At 34.7% G+C, this 11,994-nt stretch overlaps 1 long non-coding RNA gene across 1 annotated transcript; it reads left to right on the top strand.

Moving 5' to 3' along the window:
• The first annotated feature begins 6,354 nt into the window (after window positions 1-6,354).
• Window positions 6,355-6,937, top strand: LOC113297091. Its single transcript, XR_003333272.1, has 3 exons — window positions 6,355-6,473; window positions 6,563-6,655; window positions 6,820-6,937. It is a non-coding gene; the product is annotated as an uncharacterized LOC113297091 (long non-coding RNA).
• Window positions 6,938-11,994: the final 5,057 nt, after the last annotated feature.

Here is an 11,994-nt window from a genome sequence, read left to right as displayed (position 1 = left end):
AATCTTCAGCTTCATCATCCTCATCTTCTTTTGGTTTTGGATTAATCTCTAATTTTATTACCAATGGATTGTCATGCATCTCTTCTCCTTCGGGAACTTCTTCTGCGGTAAAGGAAATTATTTGTTTCTGCCATTCCTCTAGTTGCGAAATTTCCGCAATATTCATAATTTCTTTTCCATTATTATCTCTTGCGAACACTCGAATTAAAACATTATCATGAAAGTCTTCAATTGTCTTATATGAATGTACGATAGAGTGACATAATAGATTTTTTTATTTTGCACCCACTTCTATGAAGAATGTTTCTTTCTTTTTCATTGTATTCACTTTGTGATGTTCTGGTGGTGGTGGTAATGGTTGAGGTTGTGGGTGCCCTACCAGAAAGTCGTTTAATTTCCCTTGATCTATCATTCTCAAAATAATCCTCTTTATATTTCTGCAATCGTTTGTGGTATTCCCATGAAAATGATGATAAGAACAAAATTCATGACTTCTGTGATTTGGAGGTGGTTCCGTTCCCATGTTCCACGGTGTTGGTATATTTTCCATCAAGATTATAGCTTCCCATATCTTCTCCACACTTGCATTTATAGGTGGCATCTTGATTTCTTCCCATACTACCTTATGACCTCCTTGTCCTCTATTAAAGTTTGGTCTTTGACCTCCATAAATTTCTTGCGGTTGATCGAGTCTTTGAATCTTGTTATTTCCTCCACGACTGTATAAATTTATTTCTCTTTCATACTCTTCTTGATCTCGACTTCCCATAGCTACCAACTTCTGCTGATTGTTACCTGTCACCTTTTCTTGTTGTACTTGCGAAGTATTCGCCACTGTATTTATTAGCTTGGGTAATAAGTTTGCATTCGCTGCTTGTGAGCTGGTATTCGCAACTGGATATGATTCCATTTCATTTTGTCTTTCCTCCAAAGCAATGTATTCTTCTTGCAGTTCTCGCAATTCAGTCATTGTAATTGTATTCTTGACTCTGAAAATTTGGACATACAACAGGTTTGTTGCAAACATAGCATTGATAAATGATAATATGAGATATCCACTACGAGAAAAATATAAATCTACAACTGGAGATTTACAACACTTCGCTATACATCGTAGAAAGTCCTATGTTTTACAACTGGTTTCAAAGGAAAATTTATCGTATATCATCACTACCAACCCTTAGGAACAAGGGGTTGCGCTAAGAAAACAAACGACAACTCCTTTAGCAAAACTGTTGTGACGACATTTAGGTATAACAACTTTGTTTCATAAGTGTAGTGACTTAGCCTATCACAATTCTCACAAGTGTTGTTGAAGAACACAAAAATATGATAATGAAAAATACGTTAGAGGGGAGATTCGAACATGAACCTAATGCATGGATGTCTAGATCATCAACCATCCTTACAGTTCACAAGTTTAGGTTTTTTTTTTTTTTAATAGAAACGTATAACAACACTTATAAGTGTTGTTGAAGTTAAAATATAGAATGTGGGAAAAAATGAGGTTTGGGGGATTCGACGGCCAGGTTTCGATCTTGCATCCGGGTACGCATACAATATGCAGAAATAGGATTTTTTTAATGTTTCGTAGAATATATCGAAGGAATCTTACCTGTAAATGGATGAATTCGTCGTTCTTACCAAGTTTCTGACTTATAGTAGTCAACTCGCGGCCAGGTTTCGATCTTTGAGCCTGGTACGCATACAATATGCAGAAATAGGTTTTTTTAAAGGTTTCGTAAAAAATTTCGAAGGAATCTTACCTGTAAATGGATGAATTCATCGTTCTTACCAAGTTTTTGACTTAAAGTAGTCAACTCACAACCAGGTTTCGATCTCGGATCCTGGTACGCATACAATATGCAGAAATAGGTTTTTTTTTAAGGTTTCGTAGAATATGTCGAAGAAATCTTACCTATAAATAGATGGATTCGTCGTTCTTACCAAGTTTCTGACTTAGAGCAGTCAACTCGCGGCCAGGTTTCGATCTCGGAGCATGATATGCATAGAATATGCATAAATAAGGTTTGCTTAAGGTTTCGTAGAATATACCAAAGGAATCTTACCTGTAAATGGATGGATTCGTCGTTTTTACCAAGTTTTTTACTTAGAGTAGTCAACTCGTGGCCCAGTTTCGATCTCTGAGCCCGGTATGTATACAATATGCAGAAATAAGGTTTGTTAAAGGTTTCGTAGAATATTTCGAACGAATCTTACCTGTAAATGGATGGTTTGTTCGTTCTTACCAAGTTTCTGACTTATAGTAGTCAATTTCGATGATGTATCATGCTATGTTTGAAGTCAGAACCCTCTCAGAGCTTCTTGCTTCATAGATTGTATGCTATTATACCAAGTTTGAAGTTCGAATCGACATTGAGCTTCATACTTATCGATTTTGATGATGTACATTTTTCACTATCTGTAATATTTAATTTACTCATTTCAGATAAGGATAGTCTGGTAATTTTCACAGTCTCCATAATATTTATTACCTTTATTTCTAGTAAGGGTTATATGGTGATTTTAAAATTTTATAATATTTAGCTTACTTATTTTACGATAAGGGTGGTCTGGTCATTTTCATAGTCTTCATAATATTTATTGCATTAATTTCCAAGAAGGGTAATATGGTCATTTTCACAAGCAGTAATATTTACTTTACTTTTTTTCGATAAGGGTAGTCAGGTCATTTTCACAATCTCCATAATATTTATTGCACAAATTTCCATGAAGCGTAATGTGATCATTTTCACTATCTGTAATATTTACTTTACTTATTTCAGATAAGGATAGTTTAGTAATTTCACAATCTCCATAATATTTATTGCACAAATTTCCATGAAGCGTAATATGATCATTTTCACTATCTGTAATATTTACTTTACTTATTTCAGATAAGGATAGTTTAGTAATTTCACAATCTCCATAATATTTATTACCTTTATTTCTAGTAAGGGTAATATGGTCATTTTAACTCTTGTAATCTTCGAACCTTGGATGTTCAATTCTGATATATTTTTTATCCAGTTCATCCGAACGAGAAACTCGGGTTTCGTAGATTATTCCAAAGAAATCTTACCTGGTATGCATACAATATGCAGAAATAGGGTTTGTTTAAGGTTTCGTAGAATATCTCGAAGGACTCTTACCTATAAATGGATGGATTCGTCGTTCTTACCAAGTTTCTGACTTAGAGTAGTCAACTCGCGGTCAGGTTTCGGTCTCGGAGCATGGTATGCATACAATATGCAGAAATAGGATTTGTTTAAGGTTTCATAGAATATTTCGAAGGAATCTTACCTGTAAATGGATGGTTTCTTCGTTCTTACCAAGTTTATGACTTAGAGTAGTCAACTCGCGGCCAGGTTTGGATCTCGGAGCCTGGTATGCATATAATATGCAGAAATAAGGTTTGTTCAAGGTTTCGTAGAATATTTCGAAGGAATCTTACCTGTAAATGGATGGTTTCTTCGTTCTTACCAAGTTTCTGACTTAGATTAGTCAATTTCGATGATGTGTCATTCTCAGTTTGAAGTCATAACCCTCTCAGAGCTTCTTGGTTCATAGATTGTATGCCATTATACCAAGTTTGAAGTTCGAATCGACATTGAGCTTCATACTTATCGATTTTGATGATGTATCAATGCTAAGTTTGAAGTCAGAACCCTCTCAAAGCTTCTTGGTTCATAGATTGTATGCCATTATACCAAGTTTAAAGCTTGAATCGACATTGAGCTTCATACTTATCGATTTTGATGATGTATCATCCTAAGTTTGAAGTCAGAACCCTCTCAGAGCTTCTTGGTTCATAGTTTGCATGTTGTTATACCACATTTGAAGTTTGAATCGACACTAAGCTTCATATTCATAAATTTCGATGATGTATCATGGTAAGTTTGAAGTCAGAACCCTCTCAAAGCTTATTGGTTCATAGATTGTATGCCATTATACCAAGTTTGAAGCTTGAATTGACATTGAGCTTCATACTTATCGATTTTGATGGTATCATGCTAAGTTTGAAGTCAGAACCCTCTCAGAGCTTCTTGGTTCATAGTTTGTATGTTGTTATACCACATTTGAAGTTCGAATCAAAACTAAGCTTCATATTCATCAATTTCGATGATGTATCATGCTGCTAATGTGAATTAAAGCTACTTCATGACCTGTATGACTAGTCGAAATTACTTCATGACCTATGTAACTAGTCGAAATTCAAACCGGAAGCACAAAGAGAAAGCACAAAAGCACAAAGAAACACACCAATTATCAAATTCACTTCTTATTTTTCAGCTTCATTCTTATATATTTTTTGGATTTTTTTATATCAGAATGTCGATAACAATGTCCTAAATTTATTAATATTTTTTTTCGATTTTTATGCATATAGAAAGTTGATAATTAAACCAAATACACGAGTTTAAACTAGCACAAAGAGAAACACACAAGTTTCTCAATCCGTATGAGCATCTTAAAATTAATCTACACCGTCCCATAATTTATGCAATCCGTATGACCTCCTTATCTACGGTCCAGAGTATTTTTGAGTTATCTAAACTAAAGAAGGGAGAGAAAATCTCTACTCATTCTCCGCCTCTTACCTGCGTCTCTCTCTGCAAACCCTAATTTCTCCTCTTTCCCCACTTTAAACTTTCATCTTCTAAGGCTAAATCACTCTCAGAAAATCCAATTTCATAACCCTAAATCTCCAGTTTCTTACTCAATTCATTCTAAATTTCTTAACCCCAAAACTGTTTTCTGAAACTCTAATCGACCCTGAATCTCAATTTAAAGATTTAAAATACAGCTTCTAGCCGGAAAAAATGAAGAAAAACCTAGTGGTGCGGTGAATCTAGATATTAAATCTCTGTCATTAACGTCTCATTCTTCTTCGATTTCTTCACTTAAATGAAATCTAGGATGTGCTTGTTCGGTTTAGAGAGACCTCTGAGGCCAAGTCAAGAAAGAAACAATAGATGTATGAAGTTTGCTTTGCCGAGAAGACTAGGTCGAAGAAATGAAGCTTTTGTTGCTGAATTAATGGATAAGTGGGAGAATGAAGGTGGGGATTGAACTTACAGAGATGGGTTCACTAGATTTTATGGGTTTGAGAAGATTGAACTGATGAGAAATCAAGATATGATGGTGGTTGTTATTATGATGAAAAAATTAGGATATTGGTGAAATTCAAATTGCAGATGAGGAATTGAAGCTCAAGCTTGGCAGAATCTCGAACCTGATTTTGAGTTGGTGTTGCTGGTTAGATGGAATGGTTGATGTTGGGATTTTGTTTGAATCCGAAGAAATGTTGAATATCGGGTAATTTTCAGTAACTTCACCTTTTCGCTGTTGATTTCTTGTACAAAAACCATGGATTTTACATGGTTTATGCGTTTGGATCGATTGTTGTTAATTGATAATTTTTTTTTTGAATTTCAATTGTATGTTGTAGATCTTTGTGAAGGATGTCGTGGAAGGAATACACAGGGTTTTTATATGAATTTGATAGTGGTGATTTTGATTGCTACACAGGAAGTTTAAGATTGAAATGTCGGGTTGCAGTTGAGGTGGAGGTTGCAGAGGTGTAGCTGAAGTTGAAATTGCATTAGATGGTGATGTCTGAGGTTGAGTAACTGGTGATGCTATCAGGAAGAATCAGATGAGAATCAATTGTGTTGCTGTTGTTGAAGTTCATTGAAATGGGTAGATGAATGTTAGGTTTTACGGGTTTGAAAACTCATGTTGCAGCACTGACACAGAGAACTAGAGATGATGAATTTTGTACGTCGCAAACTTAACTACTTACTCATATATGTTGTATGACAATTGCTCTTCATTGACAAGTTGTTGAACCTGTTTTGATAGTCTTTGTTCAATCTTTGATACAGCTGGTTCTATGATGTTCCATAAACAACAAAGAGGACCTAGAGTTCGACTGCCAAAGCCTCCGTCGCTTTCCACGCAAAGACCTGCCTGCAAGATGAGTTACAGAGATAACTCTCACTCTCAATTCAATATTGACAAACATCAACCTCAACTAGTAAGAATTCGGCACACCTGATAGTTCCTTCTCTTGCACCTAAATCGATCTTTACGATAATAATATATTGATAGTTCTTATATTACCAGAAGGTGAACCTGCCAGTACTAAGGATTGACTCATTGCGACGTTACTTGAAGCACTTCAACATTGTGAGTATTACCTTTATCAGTCTTTCTGATTTTGCAGGCTTAGATTCTGCTGATCCGAAAAGAACAATTTCCTTCAACGCTAATGAACAATCGATTGGTGATCCATCTGTGCAACTTATCTTAGAGAAGCAAGGTCAAGGAAAGCTGGTTTGGTACTCGACTCTTTGGATCGGCTACAAGGGGAAGAACAAAAGAAACGGCTGGAGAAGTTAATGCCCAGGACCATGACAGTTAGGGAGTGGGAAGAGTTTGTGAAACATGTAGACTCTATTGAATTCAGAGTAAGTAATTTCTATTATATAGAATGCCTATATATTTGTATTAAAAACTTTAAAGTATGTCAAATGATTTTTTTTACTTTTCTATTCAGGTCAGAAGAATAAAAATGCAAGAAAATCGTTCAAAACACACCACCCCACATACCATAAGTCGAGAAGGTTACGCCCGATTGGAGGTGAAATTGGTATGTTCTACAGTCTTGATATTCACCATGTGAAAGCTATTGCATCGTTAAAAATATAATTGTTTGAATTTCTCTACAAAGTTTTATCTTAGAAATATTCTGAGATAATACCATGTTGTTATGCTATTCTTGATGACTCATGTATTGATGCATTTATTTGGCAGCAAGTTGTTAAGCTGGTACAAGGAGGACGAGGTGGTTGCAGAGGCTGAAATTGCTGAAACAGATCCAAGTAAGCAGATACATGGAAAACCAATCGGTCTTGGAGCCTACACTGTATGTGTAAAGGTTTCTTATGTGGATGATGCTCTTGTCTACCAAGCTACTTCAGAAGTCAGAACTGTTCATGATGTTATTTCAAATTTTATCACATGGCCCAAAGATAGAATAATCTACCAATAGACTTCTTAATCTTTTGTGATCTTTTTGGAGACTTAACTTTTGGTAACAAACATATCACTGTCACTTTTTTGTATGTTTTGTGTATATCACATTGGTATGTGAATGCTTTAATTCTGGGTTTGGTTTAATTTGAATGAGTCTTTCAGTTTAATCCAATTGTTTATTTACATTTCAGTTTAATCTAGTTGTTTCTTTACATTTCACAAATAGTAGTGACAAAAGTGAAATATATATTCTGAAATATGGGTTTGATCTTATTCACAAGTATTTTAAAATATTTTATTTACAATCATAACTATATGTTGTCCAAGATAGTCCTACTACACATAGTATAGTTGTATCAAGGTACTTCTACAATGCTAACAAGTGTACTAACTGTAATATTCACAATACTAATAAGTGTTGTGTTAAAAATTTCTACGATATGCTACTCATGTTGTCCACGATTTTTCTACAATACAAGCAAGAGTTGTGTTAGGTTATCAAAAAAAATCGAAAGAGAATCACAACATTGAGAAATTATAGTCGAACCATGAATCACATCACCCTTTACAACACTTGTCAACCATTGTAGAAAAACTTGGACTTTCTACAATACCCCCGTTCCACAATGCATGAAATGGAGTTGTCGTAGGGGTACTACAACGCTTATCTTGTGTCGTCAATGATGATTTTTCCCGTAGTGATCTCTCATCTACACGGCCAGCCATTTCGCTACACATGGTTCTCCATCTTTTAGTCAAGTGTTTCAAACTTTCACCAATCCTTTGTTTTAATCCAAACACATCTTCTATACCAGGTCGTGAGGAATTATTACTTATATATGCTCCCAAGAATGTGGTATGCAAATGATTGAAGGAGGTTATTGTGTTCTTTGGTATACCTTCAAACCATTTTAACGCCTCTCCTGTTAAGCTGGATGCGAAATATTTGCACAATACCGCATCATGATTTTCCCATTGTAACATGCACCTCACATAAGCTTTAATGTGTTGAATTGCACAAGTTGTTCCATCGAAAATGTTAGTTAATGTGGGAAAATTGCATTTCGGTAGTATTCATCCTAATTGTACTTCTCTGATAAATGGAGTTTTCGCACCTTCTTCTATTGCTTCATCCAATTGTCTTCTACCTACTTCTCCTATATTATTTAGCATTCCTCTCATTTCTTCTAATTCTTTCAAGATTTGTTGATTTACTCCTGAATCTTGACCCATTGGTCTCTTTAATTTTGCTTCTCTTCTTCCGTGTTCACGTTTATCTTCTCTTGCGAAATTTTGTATCTCTTCTTCATTATCCTCATCTCGTCTTCTTCTGCGATTCTCTTCCTCATCCCTATCTTGAATTCGCAAGTGATGATGTCGTTCATTTTCCCCTCCATAATTTTGTTCATTTCTTATCAACTCAATTCGCTGTCTTTCAGCCATTCTCTTCACTCTATCATACTCCTCATTGAGATTATCATTATTCCAGTTTTGTATACGCCTTCTTTCTCGGTTGTCATGATTGTTCTGGCGAATTGTCTCCTGAAGCTCTTGCTCTTCCATTTCCGCTCTCAACTTTTCACGTTCGCAGATTAAACGTGCTTGTTCAGCATTATGTCTTTCAATTTCTTCTTCAATTGTCTGTTGATTTCTTTGATTTTCTCTCACATGTAAAATTCTTCTTCCCTCCTCTTGATTTCCTTCGCCATCTTGGTTACTTTGTCTTTGAATTTGCCCGTTCTCTTGATTTCCTCTAATTTGCCTATCATCAAAAGTTTCATTTTGTGGAATGTAACGATCATCAATTCTTTCTCTATTTTCGCGATATTCTTCATTAGGATTTGACATTTCTTCCTGAATATTGTTTCCAACATTGATTGTAGGTGAATTTTGCCTCATTTCTCTTCTAGTTGATCTGGAATATGATTTTGTAATACTTCTCGATCTTCTATTCTGCAATATGATATTCTCCGTCCTTAATTCGTGATTTTGTCTTTTTAAATTTGCACGCTCTTCCGCCTCAGCTCTTCTTTCCTCATGTATTCTTCGTCTCCATGTTTCTAACGCTCCAATTTCTTCATCTCCATGAATTATTCCTTCATCTGCTTCTTGATTTCTCTCTTCCTGTCTGTAATTTCTATTTTGTTGTTCTTCTTCTATTTCTTCTGCTGAATTTGATCGCCAAGTGTATACGCTCACTCTGTCATAATCTGTATTCCTCTCTTGAACTAGTGTTTGTTGAATTGGTGATTGAATTATATTTTCTCTATTATTTCTCCTTCTAGTAGATTCTCTCATTTCACTTCTTTTTCTTCCAGCAATTCTTTTGCTTCTTCTAATAGTAGTTGGTTGTTCGGATGTATTTCTTCTTCTAGCCATTTCTTCAATGCTAACAGTGTTTCAAGAAATTATGAAAAATTCTTAATCAACTACTTTAAATTTTCACAAATCTCAATGTTAATCTTCGATTTTTTCTAGAATAGTCTTCAATCTTCAATCTTCAATCGTCCCTGTTTCTAGCGCCGTTATGTAGTTGTAGGAAATCCTACAGTACACCCCTCGTATGATTTTATCATTGATCAGCCTATTTTTAGGTTTACACTCTTAATTTTATTGATTAATTTCTGAATATTCTTACAAGAAAAATAAAGAAATCAAGAATGATCTTTGCTCACAACTTTCTCTCTCTTATTTACTTATCTTCATTCAAAAAAAGATCTCTCTCTCCTTTACAACTCGAATGACTATTTATAAGGAAATACATAGTGGATGACAGCTAATATGTCCTTTATTTTCGGATTAGGTTCGCGATATTCTCGCAACCTTATAAATGTTAACTTCACAAGCTCTCTAATTTTCGCAACACTATCACATCTTTCCCATGATATTTGTTGACGTTGTTTTCTGAAACTGTTCTGCGACGCTATTGTGCAATTCCATTGATAATTTCGCTGAGAATCTGATCCTACAAAGATGTTCCATAGAATTATTAGATCCATCAAATAGGTTAAGAATGAAAGATTTGTAAGATGATATATGGTGTTGGCCTTACGAGTAATTCTCGTATGGAAGGTGACCGGATGCCATAAGTATAATATTGTGCAACAAGTGAATAACCTTCCTTACCACGCTTAGCCATCTACATTTTTTCGCGTGGGGTCGTGGTGTACTCAATATGCTTGCTTCTGGGAGGTTGATGAGGTATTATTAAGGCACATTTAGTTGATTTCCTTTTTTTTCTTCATTATATGCTAAAACCAAACCAAACCACACTGATTATGGGAAAACCTAACCGAGCCATTTGCTAATGGTTGGGTTTTGGTTTAAATAAATAAAAATCGAGAGTAATAGTTTTAGTTTTGATTTGATATGAAAGCCAAACCGGATACTAATGGTAAAACCGATAATTAGTTTTGATGTAATTAATATTAACCATTAACTCTACTTGGATTAATTATATTTAATTTTATCCTAGATTTAAACTATAAAAGTCTATATTTAATTTTAATATGTAATTTTATGTGAAACTATATTTTTATTCTTTCATTTTTTGGGGATAATTGGAGTCTGGTACTCAGGTTTAGACCAACATTAGGTTTTGGTCTAACATTTGTCCAACGTTAGGGCTTGGTACCTGTACTGGACGTTGACCCACGTTGACTAGGTTAAGTCTTAACTTCTGTTTACTAATTACACAACAAAATTGTATAATATGTAATTATTATGATTTTACTATCATACTCCTTCAATTTTATTAATATATTTACAAAATTCCGAACTTGTTCTTAGATTTTCTCAAAACTTGTTCTTAGCTTCTCAATACAGAAGATCCATGGCAACCATCTCTTCTTGTTGTCTCAGAACTTCACCAATTTGAGGCATCCTAACCCTTGTAGTCTTTCAGCTTGAAATTCTAAACAATTCACCACATATGGATGTAGACTCAATTATTTCTTCTATTTGTTCATCACTGCAATCAACAACAACATCATTTCAGAATCTGTGTCGTTCTTAGCTTCGATTTCCCTAACAGGACCAACAATTTCATCATTAAGTCAAATCAACAACCATACCTAATGCTTTTAAAACTGCACCTATTTCTTCCTCTTATCTCAGTAGCAACAACTCAAGATTTATATTCTCAACTACAAAATCAAATCAAACTTTCCAAGAAATCAAACCCATCTTCTAAATTTTAACAGTGACCAGAATTCTTTTTTCTCGCTGAAATTTATGTCTTTGTCCAGTGTTTGATTCTCAGGTTTTTAAAACACCACCTTCTACCCACTTCAACAACGACCATAAGATTCTTCTCTCCTTTCCTTGATTTCGATATCAGCAACAGCAGTAGCTTTGCTTTACAGATTCTCCAAATCAATTTCTAACCCTAAAACTTCATTAAGTCCCAAATTCAACTCAAACCCACTCTTACAAAATCATTTAATTTCAAAACTCAGCTGAATTGGGGTCATGTTTCTTTCACATCTGCTTTTCCTTTAAAACCCAGCATTGTCTCTTTCTCCAAACATCTTTTTCGGCATCAACTACCACCAGAACTCATGGCGTTTTACTGTTATTCTTTGAATCCAAACCCTCAAATTAGTGTAACTCATCACTCTTCCCTGCAAAACCCGAATTCTCAACCAAAAAACCCTAATATTCTGAATTAAAAAAAAACAGATCGTTGAATCAAACAAAACCCTAATTTTACCGATTAAATCAAACACCCAATTTTACTAAATGGAAGCCAAATTTCTGAATCAAACAGACCCCCAATTTGTGTATCAAATAAAATCTCATTTTTTCGAATCAAATCAAACCCCCAATTTATTGAATAATTTGAAACCTCAATACTGTTAAATCGAAACCCATATTTCACTGAATGTTGCGTTCGAACTAGTGGTGGTGATTTCGGTGGAGTGGTGTTACAGCGGTTGAAATGGTGCGGAAAGA

This window comes from Papaver somniferum, chromosome 7, assembly GCF_003573695.1.
Source record: "Papaver somniferum cultivar HN1 chromosome 7, ASM357369v1, whole genome shotgun sequence".
Lineage (NCBI taxonomy): Eukaryota > Viridiplantae > Streptophyta > Magnoliopsida > Ranunculales > Papaveraceae > Papaver > Papaver somniferum.
The sequence above is the reverse complement of the archived record's forward strand: the minus strand, read 5'-3'. Positions and strand labels throughout refer to the sequence as shown.